The sequence below is a fragment of the Cryptomeria japonica genome, chromosome 8 (assembly GCF_030272615.1).
Source record: "Cryptomeria japonica chromosome 8, Sugi_1.0, whole genome shotgun sequence".
NCBI classification, from domain to species: domain Eukaryota; kingdom Viridiplantae; phylum Streptophyta; class Pinopsida; order Cupressales; family Cupressaceae; genus Cryptomeria; species Cryptomeria japonica.
In genome coordinates, this window is record NC_081412.1 from 546356269 (window position 1) to 546378297 (window position 22029).

Consider the following 22029-nt stretch of genomic DNA (forward strand, 5'->3'; position numbering starts at 1 on the left):
TAACGACATCTGTCCCTATCCGTTTGATAGGAATCTTTATATGCCACCCTTTCCACGCGGGTTCGAAACACCCAAATTTGAAAAATATAGAGGAAAGGGAGATCCCCGCGATCATGTCCGAGAATTTCATTCCGCTTGTCTCGAAGTTGCATATGAAGACACATACTTAATGCGCCTTTTTCCCCAAAGCTTGGGAGGAACAACCACATCATGGTTTTCCCGACTACCAGGTGGCATAAGAACATTTGAGGAACTCATCCAGAAGTTCCTATCTCATTACTCTTATAATATTGAACGCGACATCACCATGGCTGATCTATGCAACACCAAACAAAAACCAGGTGAATTATTCTCAGTATTCCTGCAACGATGGCGCCAAATGTCTAGCAGACGTTCTCTTCAGTTACCTGAACGAGAACTAGTGGAAATTTTCATTTCCAACTTAAACGAAGAAATGGAATTTCACCTGGATGTCAAAGATACAGATTCTTTTAACGATATGATCACCAAAGGTATAAAATGTGAAAGGGCACTCATCAAAAAAGGACTCATCAAAATCTTTAATGAACCCAAAGATGGTCCTCGCCCGCGCTTCAATAGCGATAAACCGAACTTCTGGAACAAGAATAAGAATATCGTTAACGATGGAGTTGTGGATGCTCGGACTGTCCAAAATGCACAACCTGTGGTTCGGTTTGCAGGACAAAATCCTCCACCTCAAAATAACACAAATGTTCTTCCTAATCAAGGTCGCATCACATCTCAGGATGAACCAAGACCTCGTCCACAAAAACAAAAACGCACATACACTCCCTTAGGGGAACCCATTGAAACAGTGATGCGACAACTCATTTCTCAGAATTTGATCACTCTACCTAAGTTATCAAATTATGAGCCTCAAGTCAAACCGGCATGGTGGAAAGATACTGAACACTGTGAGTTCCATCAAGGAAGAGGACACAAGACAAGTAATTGTCACCGATTGAAAGATCTCATTCAGGATCTTATTGACCGAGGAGAAATTGAAATTGAAGGGCATGACCCAAAAACAACCAATAATGATCATCAGATGTTCAAGAATCCACTTCCATCGCAAGATCAAAGGGGTCCTTCGACGTCCAGTCGAGGTCCTGATACCACTGATTATACGCAAGCTGCGTATAATTACACTGTAAATCACCTGTATGATGCCAGCGAACAAATTGCAACTATCACCTTCAAAAATCCCACCTCAAATTGCAATGTTGTTACGCGTCGCGGCAAAGTTACCATCAAGGCAGCTCCACAAGGCACCACCTCCATCCCAAAGCAGTACAATCTTGTGGAACAATTAGACAAAACCCCTGCGCTCATATCCATTTTAGAACTATTGCGCCTATCACCATCTCATAAAACTATCTTGGATCAAGCACTCCAAGAGGCGTCAGTCCCTGCAAACTTGAATACGGACCAGTTTCAAGCCATGGTTGGAAATCTAAAGTCATCACCTTGTCTCACTTTTTCTGAAAGTGATAACTCTTCCTTCCAGCAACCTCATAACGCCTCACTCCACATTGAAGGCTTTGTCAACCAACACAGGATCAAGCGAGTCTTGATAGATAATGGAGCAGGCCTAAACATTTGTACACTACAGTTGGTCACAGCATTGGGATATGCACTAGAATCAGTGGATCCTCGCAAGAAGATCACCATCAAGGCCTATGATGATGCAGAGCGTTCATCCAAAGGAGCTGTGGTACTACCAATCCGAGTAGGCCCCATGGTAAAGCATATCATTTGTCAGGTTCTGGACCTTCCTCTGCCATATAATCTATTATTAGGAAGACCTTGGATACATGCCATGCAAGCCGTTCCATCTACCTACCATCAATGTATCAAGTTCCCACATAATGGTGCAGAGATCACAATCCTGGGCGATGCAAATCCCTTTGCATTTTGCCATAATATCAGCCATCAACCGGAGATTACTGTTCCTAATAATAGGGAAGCCATTTCCTCCACATCATATGTAAATCCCGCCTCTCTTGCCAGTTCAAACACCCCTATACCCAAGCAAGAAAAGCTTAAGATGAAAGTCGCAGAGGAAGGTCCTGGAGAATACAACTTGAGTCAGCTCTTTTGTGTGGGACAAATGCCTACTTCTCCTAGAACACATGGTAAACCACAGCAGTTACTCCAGCAACCACTAAACATGCCTGCATGTGCCTTAACGCCTTTCATCCTTGGAAAGAGTCAAGAGGAAGAGACGCAAGATGAGGACCTAGCGGAATGGATCTATAAAGATCCCATCACCACTGACAAACCGCAAGTTACACTTCCTACGGAACAATATGGCAAAGGCCTCCTCATTATGCAAAGAATGGGATATGATGGTCAGAGTGCTTTGGGATACTGCAAACAAGGACGACACGAACCTCTACTACCAGAATTCAAGCCCAAAGGTAATACAGGCCTTGGCTTTGAAAAAGAGATCCTTCCTAAACTCAGATTCAAAGGAAAACCCAGCAAACCATTTTGCCCACCTACTGCAAAGAGGATACCTTTCATAATCAAAGCACCATCAAGCACTATCCCCACTGCCCCCTCAAGGCTCACAACTCCACCATCACCAATGTCACTCATCCCATCAAACGAACCAGTAATCCTATCAGCAACACCATTTGTAGCAACAACTATATTGGAACCCGCAGCAGCATCTATGGCACCAGTAGTTCCAGCAGAAACCACTGAGTCACCATTACCAATACTTCCAGTAACAAATCCTTTAAACCCCATCACGGTTCCTGCAACACCGATCACCACAAAGATACATAAACCAATCACACCTGCCGTATTTAACTCAAAAGATATCCCAGTATGGTATAGCAATCGAATGCTGGAAAGTGATTCAGAGACCGACTCACATGAGTGGGAATTCGATTCAGTGCAACTTAACACTTCAGATGAGGAAGACACATCACCACCTCCACCCCGCAAAGACATCCCTGTTTACGGAGAAGCACAGATAAAGACCACTTGGGTACCTGAGCTGGAAACATCTTCCACAGTCCCTACGTCTCATCCTACGCCTGATTCTGACAGGGAGAGTACCATCAACGACCTTCACCACACTGTCTTAACCCTCACTGATACATCTCCCGCACTTAACTTAATCGATGAAGTAATGCCCATTATCCACCCTGAACTCATCGAATGGAACCAACCAAATCCCCCATGTCTTGACCTCTTCCAGAACGATGAGGCTATCATTGACTTTTTGGAATTAAGGGATAATCTACCAAGCGGGGATCACAAAGCTGGATTCACCATTGAACTTAATAGCGCAGCATACTTCGGGGCGGATGCCAAACCCTTCAGCTGCAAAAATATAACAATAAAACATGGATCTTCCAGTGAAAACCACACTGTGGCACTATTTGATCCGACAAAAGTAAAAAGAAAGAGCGTATCCAATGGTGAAAACCTCTCTGAGGCGCCTGAGGATGAAGGGTTTGACATCCTCCCTGCTAGTACACAACAGGAACGATCAACGATTCTTATCGAGGAAACCAAAGAATACAATGTGGGGACTCCTGAAAATCCTCATATTATACATCTGGCATCCCTTCTCACTCCAGAGGAACAGCCTAAATTTATAGAGTTCTTCCAGAAGCGTCAGATCAACTTTGCATGGTCATATGCAGACATGCCTGGGCTTGATCCTGATTTAGTCATGCATCATCTCACAGTAGCAAAAGGAGCCAAACCTGTCAAGCAGAAGCTTCGTAAGATGCATCCTCAGATTGTCGTGCTAGTCAAAACAGAACTCAAGAAACTCCTGGATGTTGGTTTCATTAGACCAATTGATTATGCAGAATGGATCTCCAATATTGTGCCTGTTGGCAAACCAAAAGGGGGCATCCGCATTTGTACTGACTTCAGAGATCTAAATAAGGCATGTCCTAAGGATGACTTTCCCCTACCAAATATCGACATCATAGTGGATCTAACAGCAGGACATGCGATGCTTTCACTCATGGATGGATTTTCAGGATATAATCAAATAAAGATCGCACCAGAAGATCAACATAAGACAGCTTTCACATGTCCATGGGGCACATATTGCTGGAATGTAATGCCTTTTGGTCTAAAGAATGCAGGAGCGACCTATCAAAGAGCAATGACCACCATCTTCCATGACATGATGCATACTATGATGGAAGATTATGTGGATGATTTACTAGCAAAATCACTCACAAGAGAAGGACATCTCCATATCTTAGATCAAATCTTTGATAGACTGGAACAATACCATGTTCGACTCAACCCAAAGAAATGTGTCTTCGGAGTGACCTCCGGGAAGCTTCTAGGATACATTGTCTCAAGCAAAGGCATTGAGGTCGATCCAGCAAAGGTTAAGGCAATCATGGACATGCCACCTCCAAGGAATATCAGTCAGCTAAGGACACTACAAGGACGGCTTCAATCTATCCGCAGATTCATTGCACAATTGGCTGATAAGTGTCACCCATTCACACACCTGCTACACAAGAACATACGCTTTCAGTGGGATGACAAATGCCAACAAGCATTTCAGACGCTTAAAGACTATCTCATGAATCCACCATTGCTGATGCCACCAGATCCAAGAAGACCATTATTACTCTATATCTCGGCAACAAGTACAGCATTGGGTGTACTACTGGCACAACATAATGCAGAAGGAAAAGAGTGTGCTGTATACTACATCTCTCGCACACTGGTTGGCTATGAACTCAATTACACACCTATTGAGCGAGCTTGCCTAGCAGTAATCTTGGCAGCCACTAAATTGCGGCACTATCTATTAACACACAAGGTGCAACTCATTGCAAAGATTGATCCACTCAAGTATTTACTTAGCAAAGCAGCATTGACAGGTCGCTTAGCCAAATGGGTGATGATTCTAAGTGAATTTGATATTGAGTATGTGGACCGTAAAGCTATCAAAGGTCAGGTTATTGCAGATCAGTTGGCCGATGCACCTCTCATAGGTGATCATCCTCTCATTTCCAATTTTCCAGATGAAGAGATATTCATGATTACAGAAGCACAGTCATGGAAATTATACTTTGATGGTTCATACACTAGGCACGGCTCGGGGGCAGGCATTCTGTTTATCACACCTCAAGGTGATAGCATCCCGAAGTCTTACAGGCTCACATTTCCATGCACAAACAACATAGCAGAGTATGAGGCCTTGATCACAGGACTCAGATTAGCCATACAATGGAAATTAAAAGAATTACAAGTATATGACGATTCCCAACTAGTCATTCGACAAGCAACAGATGAGTATCAGACCAAAGATGATAAACTCATGCCATATAAGCAAATGGTGGACAATCTAAAGACATCATTTACTACTATCACTTTTGAGCAGATACCAAGAGATCAGAATCGAGCTGCTGACGCTATGGCTACTATCGCATCTCTCCTAGATCTTCCACAGAATTCAACACGCTACGAGTTCTTGGTAGAACAACTTTGGATCCCCGCTTATGATATCCCCGAATCGGAAATGATATGTTGCCTTGTTGGTTCTGAATCCCCATGGTACGGTGAGTTCTACACCTATCTCCGCGATCACACCCTTCCTCCCAACCAATCAAATAACCAACGTAAAACCTTCATTCACCAAACTGCTCGATATACCATTATTGCCGAAACCCTATACCGACGCGGTCTTGATGGTACTCTCCTTCGATGTCTAGAACAAGGTGAGATAACAAAGGTTTTGGAAGAGGTACATGAAGTAATTTGCGGGACTCACTCAAGTGGTCCATCACTAGCCAAGAAGATCATGCGAGCTGGATACTATTGGCCATCTATGGAAAAGGATTCCTACTACTTTGTTAGGAAGTGCAAAAAATGTCAAGTTCATGGCGACCTAATACATGCACCAGCACAAGAACTGCAACCAATCACAACACCATGGCCTTTTTGTCAATGGGGTCTTGATCTTGTGGGTAAAATCCATCCATCTTCATCCAATGGCCATAAATTCATTATTACCGCCACCGAATATTTCACCAAGTGGATCGAAGCTGTTCCACTTACCCAAGTCACCGGCAAGCAGATCGCCTCATTCATCCTCAACTACATCATCTGCCGGTATGGTGTACCCATCTCCATCATCACAGATAATGGTCTTCCTTTCAAAAATCAGGATGTCCGTGAGCTTTGTGAGAAATTTCATATCCAACACCGCTTTTCCACTCCCTATTACCCACAAGGCAATGGTCAGGCCGAAGCATCCAATAAAAACATATTGAGGATCCTAAAGAAGACAGTCAATGATGTCGGCCGTGATTGGCATGTTCAATTGAATCCAGCGCTATGGGCATATCGAACTAGCATTCGGACCCCTACAGGTGCAACTCCTTATTCATTGGTCTATGGTGCTGAAGCTATCTTACCTATTGAGGTCGAGATACCATCCTTGTGAGTTTCATTGCACAATCTCATCGATGATGAAGCATACAGAGTATCCCATCTTCAAAACTTAGAGTTACTGGATGAGAAGCGACAAGCTGCATACAATCACCTCAAAGCCTATCAGCAGCGCATGAGTAGAAGCTACAATCACCGAGTTAGATCTCGTACATTTGAGGTAGGTGATCTTGTTCTTCGAGAAAATCCTCGCAACCAACCAAACAGAGAACACCAAGGCAAGTTTGAATCAAACTGGTTGGGCCCATATGTTGTCACTGCTGTATTCGGGTCCGGGGCATATCAGTTGGCTACATCAGACGGAGAACCGCTTGCAGATCCAATCAATAACATGCACCTCAAACGGTTTTATACCTAAGGTATACAGAGCATCAGGCTCCCCTACATATCAGAAAATATCAAAAACATTCAGAAAATGTCCTAAAGAAAATACAAAAACATTCAAAAAAGTAAAGAAAAATCATGCATCCAAACGGTGAACAACCACTCCAGTGGCACCTTGGGTAAGTACGATGGCGAAAACCTGGCAAACAGGCGCCACTCGTAAAGGCAATGGCTCCAGTATCTTTCAGGCTCATTGCGATCACATTCATACATACACACATCCATCCATCTAACCATGGCTTGTTATTTGATCTGTCATCCAAGAAAGTACTTCATGCGTCTAGCATCCCGCTTTTTCATAAATCATGTCCAACTTGGGGGCAATGCCCTTACAATCTAGATGATGGAAGTGGATTCTACATTACTGGTGATTCATTGGCAAAAACATTCAAAAATGTCTCGCAAAATACAAAAACATTCAAAAATGTCTCGCAAAATACAAAAACATTCAAAAATGTCTCGCAAAATATCAAAAACATTCAAAAATGACTCACAAAATCCACAAATATTCAAAAACTATTACACAAAATCCAAAAACATCGGAAAAACCATCGAAAATCACCCAAAAACATGACAACACCTTGTACATATTCATCCGATCAGATACAAAACAAACATTGACAAAATACTCACACAAATGACCACTTATCACTCGACCAACACAATCAACATCAACAATCCAAACTGTCTTAAACAAGGATGCATCCTTCCTTATCAAAACAAAGACAAGATGACATTTTCTTTGACAAGAAAATTATGTTAAGCTATCAAATACTTGGTTGATTTATGAGTACAATCATTTGTTTATCTGTATCGGGATCTTTCAGCATTGTTTTGTATCGTTTGCGCATTATTTTCGATGAAGTTCTGGGGCATGTACTAATGGTGTCTACGTGGGAAGTTCACTAAGCTACGTGATCTTATGCCAAATGCAGTCATAGATCATTACGGCTTGCTGACTACAGCGTATACCTCGACCATATGAGCATGAACCATTACCAAGGATCCATATTCTTTTATTCTTTATGTATATACTGTTTGTTTACAGGTACAATGCTCATTCTTTGGTTCCTCCTCATCCAATTTGGATAAAGGTTTTTATTTCTTAGTACGGTATGCACTTGTCTCAGGATATGATCAGCCTAAGATCAAGGAGGACGATCCAAGTCATGCATGAACGGAGATAATCCTTATCTGTTCCGCAAGCAATACTCAGGTCAACTTGATCCATTATATCAAGTTGCTTGTATTAACTTGCTATATCAAAATCCATGTAAGAAAGACTCTGGTCATCTTGAATCTTTATGTCAAGTTGCTTGTATTTTCTTACAACATTTTAAAGCTCAATGATGAAAAATAATGCACCATGGATCATCATTCCATCTCATTTGTATATATTGCATTCCGTTGCATTCCATCCATCCATACATTCATAAATAGCTGCATATCATTCATACATAGTAATGACAATGGATACTCTATTTTCCTCTTCTTCCATAGGAATGTAATAGGTCCTCCATTTCTTCTATCTAACATTGCACCCCCCCCCACCCTCCCCATCTCAATAATCAGCATCACATACCCTACATCGTGTCCCAATCAGCCTAATCAAGCCACGTTCATCACCATCCATCTCTAACTAGGAGGGATTGTGTTTCCATCCTAAGTCATCCAATAAGTCAAGAAAGTTACTCTATCTGCACAGATACATCGTCTCCCACACACCTAGACTATCAACAGATACTCTGATCAAGTATCTTCGGGTCTCAACAGGTAATCGATTATGGTAATCCTAGACTACATCAGGCATTTATCACAATGACCTAGTCTCAACGGGGTTGCCATGATTCCCCACAACCATCCATCACACGCACACACTATCAATTGATCAACCAATCAAACACAATCCAACGGACAATTACATCAATTGTCTACGTCTCAACGAGTATTTTGCTTCATATACCTTGACTTCATCGGACAATTACATCAATTGTCTAAGTCACCATCAGGTCACTTTGATTCACTTACTCAGACTTTATCATGTCCAAGCGACCAACTGACATCAACTGTCACGCTTTGACTTGACCGGGGCAATTCAACCGATTGCACCAGATTGTCCAACCAATTTTGATCAATTGTATAGCATAAATCAAAACCCCACACTACATCTGCTATGTATCTCTTGCATGACCTCAGGGTACTCGCTGGCTTGTTGTTTCTTCATATTCACTCCATTTTCTCCCATTCTTTCATCATTAGTTCTAATTTCTTCTATTCTACCTCCCCTCCACTTTTCATTCTTTTTCGAGAGATCGCCCGATTTTTCAAAAAAATTCGGCCCATCCCTCGAGGGGGCATACCACCCATTAAATTTACATTTTATGGGGCATTTCTTCATACCTATTTTTCTTTCTTTGAAACGACGCGATAAACTGCACCGTCTCAAAGAGGGGCAAATGTAGTCACATAAATCTGTCCACTTAATTAAATGAATACTTAGTATTTATTTGATTATTTAACCATCAATTAATAATTAATTAAACTAATATTTAATTAATTCATCTTAACCCTCTTCTCCTATTAATTAAATAAATTATTCAATTTATTTGATTTAATTCACTTAACCAAATTCAGACCATTAATTAAATAAATAAATCATATTTATTTAATTAAATATTCTCTCACATTTAAATAAATTAATATTTATTTAAAACCCCCAAAATCCCACCTCTCACATTTAAATAAATTAACATTTATTTAAATCACCTTTATCCTCCACCCACTTGCATTTTCCTACAAATGCAAGTTGCACAATTATTTTAAATAAATAATTTATTTAAATCACCTTTATCCTCCACCCACTTGTATTTTCCTACAAAAGCAAGTTGCACAACTATTTTAAATAAATTATTTATTTAAAATCCTATTTATCCTCACCCACTTGAAACCTTTAATGGTTTCCCTTAAAGTCTTCAAACTTGATGGCTTTAAAAAGTCTTCAAACTTGATGGCTTCCCTTAAAGTCTTCTTAAGACTTTAATGGTTTTCCTTAAAGTCTTCAAGCCTTTAATGGTTTCCCTCAAAGTCTTCAAGCATTTTAATGCTTTATCTTCTTTTTCTCATTTAAATAAATTAATATTTATTTAAATATTTATCCAAATGCAACTTACACCATTTAATTGAAATAAATGATTTTATTTTAATTGAAAATACCAAAATTTCTCCCACTTGCATTTTCCTACAAAATCCACTTGTATGCCTAAACCCCTTCTAGATTCTTCTAAACCCTTCCTAATTAGCCTAATCCATCCCCTAAATATTGTCACATTCCTAAGCAAATTGGAGTCACTTCTCAAAGACTCCAAAGTCTTTGAAAAGCAATTAATGCTTTGTGTGTTCAACAAATTAACCCTCAAAGTCTTGGATAACCTTTGAAAGCTTCCAACCTTCAACCACTAAATGGCTCAAAGTCTTGGATAACCTTTGAAAGCTTCCAACCTTCAACCACTAAATGGCTCAAAGTCTTTGATAACCATTGAAGGCTTTCAACCTTCAACCACTTAATCCCCAAAGTCTCCAATAACCATTAATGGTTACCTCAAACCCTCCCACATGGTTAAAACATTTGTTTTGACTCAACCTCTACCCAACCCAAGGGTCTCATCAAGCCTTTAATGCTTTGACCATGATTATCTCTTAATCATTTGCACAAAGGTTTATCCTTGCATTGACTCCTAATCCAGTGGGTAATCCTAATTTAGACTTGACCCTTATCTTCTAGATAACCATGAGGTCTTCTCAGGCCTTTAATGCCTCCAACCTCTTCTCTCAACCCAATCCTATGTTGAAACTTGTCACCATTTTATTGGTGCCAATTGTGCACATGGATCCCCAACTTTCAATCCTAACCCTTGTTAAGATTGCTCAATCTTAACCCTTCATTTCCCTATTTCTTCTATAAATAGAACCCTTCTCCTCAAACAAAGGGGAAGCATTTTAGAGTATTGTTGTTATACTGGCATTAGCATAGAGCTTTTTCATAGCATCACTATCTACTCTTGCATAGTATTTGCTTATCATATTCAACCATCTTGAATCTCCATATGGCATCCATGGCTAGTGCTAAAAGCTGAGAGCTACACTCATTTGGGACTTGGAGAGGAGAGGAACAAGGGAGGAGCAACTATGAGCATCTTGATTAGCTATTTCATTTTATGTTTATATGCTTTCTATTTCATGATTAATATCTCTCTTGATATGTCTGTTTAGGATAATCTTTTGTTGCTAACACTAACGTTTGTTTCTTGTGCTCTTGTGTGTGTTGCCATCAAACAGATTTTCTAATCCTTTTTGCAGAGCATCACATCATATGACCCATTAGGACACCATACAACCCCTTACGACATCATATTGTCCTAAGGGGTGATGTGGTGTGCTAAGGGGTCATATGTTGTAGTTAGGGGTCATATGGGGTCCTAATGGGGCCACACATGTGTTACAACACCAAATGATCCCTTAGGACTCCATATGACCCCTTGGGAAATCATATGCTCCTAAGGGGTCATATGGTGTGCTAAGGTTTCATATGGTATCCTTAGGGTTCATGTGGGGTCCCAATGAGGTCACACATTTGTTAGGACACCATATGACCCCTTAGGACACCATACCACCCTTTAGGACATCATATAGTCCTAAGGGGTCATGTGGTGTTCTAAGGGGTCATATGGTGTTGTCAAGACTAATGTGGGGTCCTAATGGGGCCACACATGTGTTACAACATCATATGATCCCTTAGGACACCATAGGATCCCTAGGACACCATATGGTCCAAAGGGGTCATATGGTGTGCTAAGGGGTCATATGTTGTTGTTAGGGGTCGTGTGGGGTCCTAAGGGGCCCCACATGTGATAGAACACCATATGACCCCTTAGGACATCATATGTTGCTAAGGGGTCACATGATGTCATTAGGAGTCATGTGGGGTCCCAATTGGGGCACACATGTGTTAGGACACCATATGGCGCCTTAGGACACCATATGACCCCTTAGGACATCATATGCTCCTAAGGGATCATATGGTGTGCTAAGGGGTCATATGGTGTCGTTAGGGGTTATGTGGGGTCCTAAGGGGCGACACATGTATTAGAACACCATACGACCCCTTAGGACATCATATGGTCATAAGGGGTCATATAGTGTCGTTGGGGGTCATATGGGGTCTTAATGGGGCCACACATGTGTTAGAACATCATATGACCCCTTAGGACATCATATGGTCCTAAGGGGTCATATGGTGTGCTAAGGGAGCTTATATGGTGTTGTTTGGGGTCACGTGGGGTACTAAGGGAGAGAGAGAGAGGGAGAGAGAGATAGAGAGGGAGGGAATACAATCTACTAAGATATTGAGAGACAAAACAAAACATGCATTTTACATACATATATGTACATACACATATTATATACATATACATACACATACACATACACACACACACACAGATATATATATATATATATATATATATATATATATATATATATATATATATATACACACATTAAATACATATAGACATAGATATGTTATATACATATGTATACACTTACTATATACATACATATCTATTTCTATGTATTGGAATGTTTTTATGTCAACATAACCCGCACGGGTTTTTCGGTCTAAAAAATGTGAACAAGCTTTTATATTTAAAAACCTGTTTGCACTTTAAAAAAAAAAAACCTGTTCGCATTTTAGCGCATTTAGGTTCGTTAATAGCATTGGATGACAAGGTTGAGGCTTGGGAGTTTGATTCCCCTCCATTTCCCTCCCTTTTTATGCATTTTGTTTTATCAAATTGGTTTCTCAACTTCGTCGTCATCAGGTTTACACCTCATCAACTGGGTATTTTTTAAATTACCACCATAATTTCATGCTTCTTTTGAGCTTTCTAACCATTTTTTTTTTTTTAATATTTGGAAAACATTAAGATATTAAAGTTTATTTTTTTTTACGAGTGTCTCCATAGTTCTCAGAGACATATGTGTACCATTTTTTTAATAACTTTTGATCTACTTACCCAAATTTACAAAAAAATATATATTATTGTAGTGCACTTGATTCTTTACACTTTTACAAAAAAATTTGCATTTTTGATTATTTTGGTGCAAGTTATGCTTCATGCATGAACATGCATCTAATTTTCAAGATGTTCTCGTTTTGAAAAATCATTAAAAAAAATACTCAACAAAAAATTACAAAAAAATACACAACTTCTAGTGCTCACTCTTAAATATCTTTCTACTAAAGAATTTGTCAAAATAATAAATCTAACTATGACTTTTTTGATGCACATACCATATACTATGTTATGTTTTTTAGAAAAAATCAAGAATTATTTTTCATGCGCAAAAGATTTGACCCCCTTAATCTTATCCAATTTTGAAAAAAATAGTAGTTTGGAAACTAGATTCAGAGTACTACAAGTCTACAATCTTTGTTCTTTAGGTATCTTCATAGTTTGAGTGGACGAGTATCAAATCGCTCCTCAAAGTTCAGGTTTAGATGATTTCAAAAAAAGGGTGTCCACTTATACCCCCCTTTTTGCACACCATCTTGGTGCACTTACCCTATTGAATGAAATTATTTAAGTCTATCCTTCAACCACAATAACCTATAAAATAGACTAAAATGAGGAATATGTAGTTTTTTTCATATTATTAAGAATGAAGAAAATGTAAGGTGACTTTTATTTTTATTAATAGTTAAATAAAGAGGAGAGAAAGTAGGGTTTGAGAGATTCTACTTGTATGAAAATACATAATGCTCCAATTGGCTTGGTAGGCATGTGCATGGTGTATTAGGATGTCACATGGAAATGATTTTTTAACTGCATGAGCCTTTGTGTTGGAAATCATAAGTATCTAAGATCTTAGTGTACTAGTGTTAACAACAAAATATGCACTGTTTCAATAAGATTCCTTTCTATTATGTGTTGGTCTATGGCCTTGGTTTCAAAAACTATGACAAGCTTCAACAAGGTTCTTGTTGGTGTAAATAAATATTCATTATGGATATTATTACACTTTACTTAAGTTAACTTAGGATAATGCATCTCTTCGTAGTTTGGATTTGAGACACTTAGGCAAGTGTGCACATAGGGATATAGCTTGTAGGAGAAATTCCACCTTTTGTGGTCTTATTTTGCTGTTACACTCCACATTTGGTGGGTCATCCACCTCTTGTGGAATATTATATTATTTCTCCTACCTACCCCTATTATTTCTTACCTACCCTTATTTCTCATTGAGCCAACATGTCATGATTGTGTGCTCGTATATCCATATGGTCTTGCTTATATAAGCAGGCCTATATTCATTGTATTGGTTAATCCTGTTGATCATTTGCATATTGATGAGAATATAGTTTGTTCTTGTCATTCTTTTGTCTCTCTTCTATACTTTTCATTGTGCCCTTGATCTTGGAAAAATATCACATGGTATCAAAGCCATTGGGGCTTCATTGATTGGTTTTTGGAGACATCTTGGAAGGCTTCTATTTTCGGATATCAGGAACAATGCTTTTTGGAGGCATCTTAGAGCGTTTTCAACCTCACCATTGCATTCGGGAGGCCATTTCCATAAAAATTGAGTATAAACTTGACCTATTTTGGCGAAAATCAAATTTTGGGTGTTGGAGGAATTTTTTGCCCAATTCAAGCAGTACAGTACGAATTTTTTTCCCCCGTAGCGGCCTCGACCCTCAACCGCCACTCCGGCCCTGACCTCCAACATTCGGCCCTGTCGCTTCGGTTGCCACCACATGACCTTGGTGCCTCCCACCTGCCCACCGTCGACGCTTCCCGCCGACCCTCCGACGACTGCCACCTAAGCGTTGGGCTCTCCTTTGCCTGCCACGCAAGCAGCTTGAACCAACCAACCCACCTGCCACATCATCAGATCTACCTATTCAGTGTCACTTGGCATTTTTTGCATAGTCAACATGTTTTGCATAGTCAGCGCCCAACCGACATCTTTTGGAATTTTTTTAGATCCCTCTCTATTGAGCAGTTTGGTTTTTTGAGTCAACTTTGGAGGCTCATAACTTGCTCATTATTGCTCCTTTTTTGGTGCCATTTTTTTTATTTAGGCTAATTTTTTGTTCTCTTCATAGTGGTATGGTTATTTTCTAATTTTGGTGCATAGTTTTTTTGGAATTTTTGGATTCTCTCAGCTGTACTTGTCCAATCCTCAATTTTGTAACTTCACAGGATTTGTTTGAGCTCATAGGACCTCCTTTTCAGGTGCCGTTTTTTTTGAAAGTGCATGTTTTTTTGTCTACTTTCATAATATATGATCAGTTTTTAGATATTTTTAGTGGGCATTCTTCTTTCAGATATTGGTCTTATTTGGCCTAATTGATACTTGTAATTTGTTTGGATCTTAGTTTGGATCTCTTGCATTATTAGTTTGAGTCTCCTTTGGCCTTATTAAGGAAGTTGTAAAGCTCAAATCAGAAGTCCACTTTGCCATTTTTTGCAAGTGGCCCATTGTTTATGCACTAAGTATAAAGTGCCAAATCATCATTTTAGGGGGGGTTCTTTGATTGAGTGAATTTGGGGGGGTGTCTTGTGTGATTTTGCCTCTCTTTACTTGTTCTCTTTCATTTTTGTTGCAACGATTCCTCATAAATTTCCACCTTTAACTCAACATAATTATGCATCATGGAAAATTAAAGTATGGAGCAAATTAATGGAAAAAGGTCTCACGCATTACATAGATGGAACAATAGCAACACCACCTAATCCTAAGGATGATCCTAATGCTCAGTTAGAATGGCTCACTAAGAATTGCATGGCTCTTGGAACTTTGCGTAAGTATGTATCATATGACCTCATCTTTCACATTGAGAAGTGTACTACTATCGAAGAGGCTTAGGATATGTTTCAAAAATTGTATGGTCAAGTTGATGAAATCAGAGGTTATAAGATTGACAATGATCACCAACTTGGATCCCAAGAGTTGTGATACAATCCAAGATTATGTCACCAAAGCAAATGCTCAGTTGATATTCAACTTGTTGGACAAGCTTGCACCAGAATATGCAACATTTGTGTCTGGCTTCCAAACTCATCGTTTGATACATTATGCCTTCATTTGATTCTTTCATAGAAATATTGATATTGGAACAATCTAAGTTGTTGAATATGGGGCTTCTCAAGTTTTCAAATTCCAAGGCTTTGGTGGCTAATCAAGGGAGTCAAGGGAGTTAAGGCAAAGATTCCAACAAGAAGAAGAATCAATCTAAGTCAAAGCCATAGCAAGAAAAAGGGCATTCATCCTCTCCATCACAAGGTGATTTTTCATCCTCTTCCAAGAAGGGGACTCCACCGAAGAAGGATAAACCAACTTATGCATATTGCAAGAAGTATGGTCATGATGAGCATCGATGCCACACCAAGCAAGTTGATGAGTTGACAAATCTTCTTAAGAAAAACAACATCAACTTGCCATCTGCCTACACAAAGAAGGATTCATCTCCTTCCTCTTCCTCATAGTCTAAGGGAAAAGGGCAAGCATTTGTGGCTACAAAAGGTTCTTCACAGTAGTGGATACTTGACTCGGGTGCCTCTTATCACATGGGTTCTACAAAGGAGCATTTTTTTTTATTCGAGCCATCTAAGGTGCCTCACATTTACATAGGTGATGATACACAAGTTGAGGTTGAAGGGAAAGGTTCAGTTGACATGGATGATGGAACATTTGAGAATGTTCTTTATGTTCCTAACTTGTCTACCAACCTTCTCTCTATCTACCAAATCACTCACTATGGGAATGGGAAAAAGGTTGAGTTTACACTTGATTCAGTTGTGGTAAAGGAACTTGATGATGATGCCTTAGTAGCAGTGGGACAAGTCAATGACAACTCAAGGCTTTATTCATTCTCCCACTTTGTACTAAGTTATCCTTCTAGGGCCTTGCTTACTCATTCAAATTCAGAAAGTAAGCTATGGCATGAGAGGTTTTGTCACCTCAACTATCGCAATCTTCAGTAGCTCAGCACTAAAGACATGGTCACAGGTCTACCTTGAATCAGTTTTTCAGAGGGTGTATATTTAGGTTGTTCCATGGGCAAACATCTCGAGGAGAAGTTTGATAAGGGGAAATCTTGGAGAGCTTTGGAAGTTCTTCAGCTTGTTCACAACGATGTAGCAAGTCCATTTCCAAAACCTTCATTTAGCAAGGCCTTCTATGTCCTCACCTTCATTGATGACTACTCTTGCTTTACTTAGGTCTACTTTCTCATTCATAAGAGTGAAGTATTTGAGAGATTTTAGGACTTCAAGACTCGTGTGGAGAAGCAATCCGGGAAAGTGGTCAATATTCTTCGTATAGATAATGGAAGGGAATATGTGAACAAGAGACTTGAGAATTTTTGTACATTTGAGGGGATTGATCTTCAATGTTTTGTTGCATACACTCCACAACAGAATGGAGTTGCAGAATGCAAGAATAGAACTCTCAAAGAAATGGCTAGCTGTATGATACATGCACGTTCTCTTGATCCCGCCTTTTGGGCATAGGCTATCAGTTGTGCCACACACATCCAGAATCAGGTTCCTCACAAAGCTTTGCAAGGAATTACTCCTTTTGAAGCTTGGGCTATTAGGAAACTGATTGTGAGACATTTCAGAGTCTTTGGGTGTCCAGCATGGGCTCGCATATCTCCACAGAAATGCAAGGCATTGGAACCTCAGAGTAGGCCTTGCATATTTGTTGGATATCTTGAGGGTGTTAAGGCATATAGATTGATGTATCCTTAGACACATGAGGTGTTCATTGAGAGGAGTGTTCACTTTGAGGAAAGCTCTCCTATCTTAGCCTCTATACCTCCTCCACCTTCCTCCATTGTGGATAGTGATGTCAGTGATTCAGATGATGAGACTCCTTCAACTCTGAATCACAGGGTTACACCTCCGCAAAGTCCACTTGTAGTTAAGGATCCTCATTATCTACCTCCACCTAGACCTCATTGGGCTTGACGGACACTTGAGTCAGCGGGTTCTCTTGTTGGTGATCCTTCAGATACATGGAGGAATCAATCACAGCATCAGGACCTTCCACATGCATTCATTGCTACCGCTTCCGATCTGCATACATTTTGGGAAGCATTAGGGGTTCCTGAGTGGGACCAAGATATGGAGGAAGAGAATAGTTCCTTGATGAGGAACAACACATGGAATTTAGTCCATCTCCCTAAGGGGAGAAACATGGTTCGATGTAAGTGGATCTATTGAACCAAGTTTGCAGTGGATGGTAGTGTGGATAAGTATAAGGCTCAACTTGTTGAAAAAGGTTTCTCTTAGGTTCCAGGTGTTGACTATATCGAGACCTTTACGCCCGTAGCCAATATGAACTCCATTCGCTTGACACTTGCTATTGCTGCAACTCATGGTTGGGTTGTACATCAGATATATGTGAATAGTGCTTTTCTTTATGGGGATCTTGATGAGAAGATTTATATGGATCAGCCATAAGGTTTCATCTAGGATACTTCATTGCTTTGTAGACTAAGGAAATATCTCTATGGCCTTAAGTAGGCCCCTAGGGCTTGGTACGCCAAGATGGATTCCTTTCTTCTCTCAACAGGGTTCACCAAGTGCCATTCTGATTCGAATCTCTAGATTTTGCGATAGGATGACTCTCACTTGATACTTGTACTCTATGTTGATGATTTTATCATTACAAGGAGCACCACATCCATCATTAGCAGGATCAAATCTTCTTTGCATAATAGATTTTGTATGACTGACTTGGGTCTTTTGCACTACTTTCTTGGGATAGAGATTTCACAGTCACCTTCTGGGATTACACTATTGCTGCCCAAATATGCTCTTGATCTACTTGCACGCTTTCATGTGGCTGATTGTAAGCCTACACTAACTCCCTTTCTTTCAGGAGTCAAGGTTGAGGCTCAATGTTCTTCTCCACCAGTTGATGCCACATTGTATCATCAGCTTGTGGGTAGTCTCATCTACTTGACTCATACACACCTTGATATTTCATTTGCAGTTGGCATGGTTTCCTGCTTCATGCAGGAACCACATGAGCCTCATTGAAAAGATGCCAAACACATCCTTCATTACATCCAGGGTACACATCACTATGGGATTCACTATGCAACAAGCACATGACTTCACTTGGTTGTTACATAGACTATGATTGGGTTGGCAATATTGATGATCATAAGTCTACTTTAGGTTACAATTTTCACCTTGGTTCAGGCCCCATTTGTTGGCAGAGCAAGAAGCAGCATGCTATTGCTCTCTCTTTGACTGAGGCTGAGTATTGAGGAGCTGTTAACACAGTGGCTGAGACCATTTGGCTTCAGAAGATTCTCACAGAGTTTGGGTTCACCACTCTACGACCGATAGTTCTACATTGTGACAATCACATTTCTATTGGAATCTCAAAGAACCCGGTCCAGCACCAGCAGACCAAACACATCGAGATCCATATGCTCTATATCCAGGAGATGATTCGGGATCAAGTCATTTATTTGTAGTATTGTCCTACAGTGGAGCAGGTTGCAGACATATTCACCAAAGCTTTCACTGAGAGTAAGTTTCGGTAGTTGCAAGCTCTCGTGGGGGTGTGGGATGTCTCATTAGGGGGGCTCAGCCGACTTTTCCTTCCTCTCTTATGGGGGGAACTTTTTCCTCTTTGAGTTTTTGTCCTTCTTCTTTGAGAGTTTTATGTACATTCATCTCTCTTTTGGGGGGGAGTTTTTTCCAACTGGGTTTTCTCCCTTTCTCTATTTTTCAGAGATTGCATTGCATAGTTTTGCTTGCATTTGCATATTGGACATGGGTACCTATCATGGCCTAGTAGTCGAGACCCATCTTGCATTATTGACTTGAGTCTTCATTCCGCTAAGTTGCACTGAAGGGGGAGTGTTGGTGTAAATAAATATTCATTATGGATATTATTACACTTTACTTAGGTTAACTTAGGATAATGCATCTCTTTGTAGTTTGGATTTGAGACACTTAGGGAAGTGTGCACATAGGGATATAGCTTGTAGGATAAATTCCACCATTTGTGGCCTTATTTTGTTGTTACACTCCACATTCGCTGGGTCATCCACATCTTGTGGAATATTATATTATTTATCCTACCTACCCCTATTATTTCTTACCTACCCTTGTTTCTCATTGAGCCACATGTCATGATTGTGTGCTTGTATATCCATATGGCATTGCCTATATAAGCAGGCCTATATTCATTGTATTGGTTAATCCAGTTGATCATTTGCATATTGATGAGAATACAGTTTTTTCTTATCATTCTTTTGTCTATCTTTTATACTTTTCATTGTGCCCTTGATCTTGGAAAAATCTCACAGTTCTCACAACCTCATCAATCCCTAAGCAGGTTCTCAAAACCTTTTAAATTTTTGATGAAACTCAATTTTTTCAAAAGATTCAAAGTGTAGTTGTTTCTTTTATTATTTATGTTTGAGTGTGGTTTAAAAACTATCATTAGACCACGAGAAGGTTTTCATAACCTCTTAGGGCCTAACATAAAACTCACTACCACGAAAAAGTTCCATCTTTACAAAGAAAATTCTTAAAGACTTGCAAGATTGATATTTGACCATGAGGTTTCAAAACCGCTTCTATAACTTGACAAGGTTCTTGAAATCTATAAAAATGTCGACCAACTACATAAAGCCATTATTTTCAAATTAATGGAACAAAGTATTGTTCAAAGAAAAGGTTCATACATGACCATAATTAAATATCTTCTAAAACATCAAAGAATTGAATGTGAATGCAAATAAAGGATTAAAAAACCTAAAAGAAATTAATTTTAATGGGCATTTGAAGATGATTTTGTAGAGAAAACAAGTGCAAAATTGTGAAGGCAACACAAAATGAAATTGAGGTAAAGGACTTAGATCCATTGAAAATAACAATGGATTTCCTTTCTCTCTCATCTCACTACATATCAAAAGATAATTTAGAAAGGGGTTTTTAATCATTTCAAAGAGAGAAATACAATTTATTTACTTTCATAATTCTATTAGAACCATCTCCTAAGCATATATTATCTTGGTTTTCACTAATTACGAACACCATGAACTTTTAATACCTAGGTTGTGAATATTTGTATGGTTTGTCTAGTTCCCTACCTGAAATTAGTGATACAAAGCTAAGACACATCAATTTAAATAATTTTTAGGAGAGGAGTGGCAAAGAAAATAGAACCCATAACATAGCGGATGATAGAAAGTGGACTTTTGCAAGTTGTCAATTTTCTAATGGTTGTGCGACACATAGACCTAGTAATAGAGTGCATCAATCAATATGACTTGAAAACTAGACAAATAAGAACTAATGGTAACAAGTTACTATTTACCTTAAATAGGGAAAATTTTAATGCATGTTTATGTATACCAAAAAGGGAAGCATATATAGATTTTAATTTTCGCCTTTCTCACCAGCATAATCACAAGAAGAAAGGTCATTATAAAAATGTAATTGCTTGTGAATTGTTTGTAAATTGTTTGCTATCCCATTTCATTTCACAGAGGAAATATCAAACACAATACTCCTCTTACATACGATGAAGGGTAATGAATATGCCCACGATTTCAAAGAATAGATGCATTTCATTATTCAAATTATCATTAATGGAGAATAATTCTTAGATTGGGCATAGATTATTAGTGATAGACTCCACTCCATGATAACTTAGTTCCCATTGAACAATTTCTCTTCCATGTTCTCTTATCTATTGTATGCACTACACCATGGCCAGGACTATATCTAGTAGAGGTATATGATGGCAATTCAAATTTATGACTATTACACTCAAATCTAATTGGAGAACAGTTATAATAGATTTCAAACGGTGAATGATAAATTTATCATGAAATTAGTGAGAGAAATATATTGAGACAAGGGCCTAGGAATCACTCTTCAAGCCATTCAATTATTTAATCCCTACAACAACCACTTCATTCAATTTCAAGGGTTCACCTACATCAAAGTCGGAGAGTTTAATTGATTCCCTTAGAAACTACCTAAAAATGCCAAGGACAAATTTGTTCTTATTGTAGTGGGCAAACAAGTGGCAGAGGTGAACAAGATGTGCCTAGAAAGGAGAGAGTTA